Source organism: Amphimedon queenslandica, unplaced genomic scaffold (assembly GCF_000090795.2).
Source record: "Amphimedon queenslandica unplaced genomic scaffold, v1.1 AMPQUscaffold_7488_Cont20561, whole genome shotgun sequence".
NCBI lineage: Eukaryota > Metazoa > Porifera > Demospongiae > Haplosclerida > Niphatidae > Amphimedon > Amphimedon queenslandica.
In genome coordinates this window covers 1-2,128 of record NW_003552228.1, presented here as the reverse complement: position 1 = coordinate 2,128, position 2,128 = coordinate 1, and the positions used below count along the sequence as shown (strand labels likewise).

Below are 2,128 nucleotides of genomic sequence, written 5' to 3'. Positions count from 1 at the left end.
ACAGCAGCTCTGGAGGGTACACTTCAGTTTGAACAATCTGTGAAAAGAGCTAGAACTAATGATGAATGATGCTGCACTTAAATGATTTAAATTTTTAGCTAATGTTATTTTCTATTTTAAAATGTTGTATTTATGTAATGTTCCACTGTTCTGATTCGTTCCTTTCACATTTTTGAAATACTAATTTAAAAGATTCCAATAAAGTGGGTGTGGCTCATAAATTTTAATTAATAAAATGGAGGAAAAGTGTAACGAAACTGAGACTGAACAAAACAGCATTTCCTGCCAAAGCCATGGAGCCTAAAGAACTAATACCCTGGACCCGCCATTGTCATTACTGAGGACAGGTAAATGTAGAATTAATTAAGGAGGATATACATTATTATAACTATAATTAAATAATGAGTACATGTTCATTCAAAAGTTTATACTCCAATAAGATTCATTATAGAGGTGAACCTAATGGAGTTAAAGGGGCTGAGGGTTTGTAAGTCTCGTTAGCCACTGGTTGCCAGACCAGCCTACAGTCATTGGGTGGTAGCTGGGGAATGGTCTGGCTAGTGAGACTAGGCCGGGGGGACATGGAGCCTAAGGAACTGATGAGTCTAATACCCTGGATCAGCATTGGGATGACTGGGGTCAGGTAAATATAGAGTTATTTAAGGAGGATATACATTATTATAACTAATTGAATTATTGTGCATGTCATGTGTATGTACATGTAACATGTCTGTTCTTATGTTGTGTAGAAGTTTAAGCCATTTTGATCAATTTTGGATTTTTTTACGAATTTTTAAATCAGGCCAAAGTCTGTACTTTAGTAAATGGTCCTAGGCCAAATTTTAACCAAAATTGAAAAGTAGAGATTTCTCCATTTTTATAATTTTTTGTGATGCATTATACTTGTTCTTATGTTGCATAGAAAGTTTGAGCTGGTTCCAATCAAATTTTGATTTATTTCAAATTTTTAAAATTCCTTTAAAATCTGACCAAAGTCTCTGTGCAATAATAGTACAGGGAATTTGGCCAATTTTTGTCGAAAATTACAAATACCAAACACTACCAAATTTTAGGTTAAAATTGTTGCCTGCTTTTGAGAGAAAATATTACTTTAAAATTGTCACCCACTTTGAGGTGAATTGTTCCTATAATTGTTCCTATTGTTATTTCTAGATTCATTTTTCATCTTTGGAGTGCCATTTAGAGACTTAAACATCAGCCACTTGATGGTAAGAGAGAGAGAGAGGAAGAGTGTACGGTATATAGCGCAATATTTTTTATCACTGTAAATTTTGCCATTTACCTAAAAATCAATTTTGTGGATCTAATATTCATGACAATATACTGCCTGCCATCTTGTACTATGATAATTTGAATTTAATTTTGAAAAATTATCAAAGAATGGCAAAATTTACAGCTCTTAAAAATTTGCTCAACTCTTCTCTCTTTTCTTATAGTGTGATTGGAAGAACTTGTAGAGAAAATTTCTTTGTCGATCACATGATAAAATTGACTGGCAAGTAAGACATGCGTTTGAAACACAGGGCAGCTGGTACTGCAAAAGAGGATTAATGAAAGAATTGATCTTATGGTAAGTTTTATAGTCAAATTTACCATTAACATTACTTAATGTTACCATGCATACAATGTACACGCACTTGCATGTACACTGTACATGCAAATTACATTATATATATATATATATATATATATACACAAATAGTGAATTTATTATCATTATTTATTATTTTATTATTATTTATTATTTTTGTTATTATTTATTATTATTTATTTTTGGCAGCAATGTAATGTTGCCTCCACGTGGCACTGCCTGGGATCACTATTGGCTACTACTGCTAGTGATGCTAAGAGCACTACAGCTGAAATAATACAGTATGTGGTGAATTACATATACATGTACATGTATTTGATAGGTAGTGAAGTGTGTTAAGCATTATAATACCATATGTTTTTAATTTTTGCTTGTAATTTTTAGGGCAAAGTTTCAGAAGAAGATGATACGTGTAAATTTATAAATGTAACTCAAGGAAGGTCAAAAGATATACCAAGATCAACAGAAGTATCAGCAAAATCAGATTCAGCCAATTCCTCTGCCTGACTGGCTAAT

General features: G+C 32.3%; 1 long non-coding RNA gene across 2 annotated transcripts; it reads left to right on the top strand.

Annotated features, from left to right (window-relative positions):
• The first annotated feature begins 275 nt into the window (after positions 1–275).
• LOC109591700 (uncharacterized) lies at positions 276–2,122 on the top strand. Of its 2 annotated transcripts, XR_002189936.1 has the most exons (5): positions 276–643; positions 1,174–1,229; positions 1,458–1,591; positions 1,802–1,893; positions 1,997–2,122. It is a non-coding gene; the product is annotated as an uncharacterized LOC109591700 (long non-coding RNA). The 2 variants fall into 2 exon arrangements; XR_002189937.1 differs by lacking the exon at positions 1,802–1,893.
• Positions 2,123–2,128: the final 6 nt, after the last annotated feature.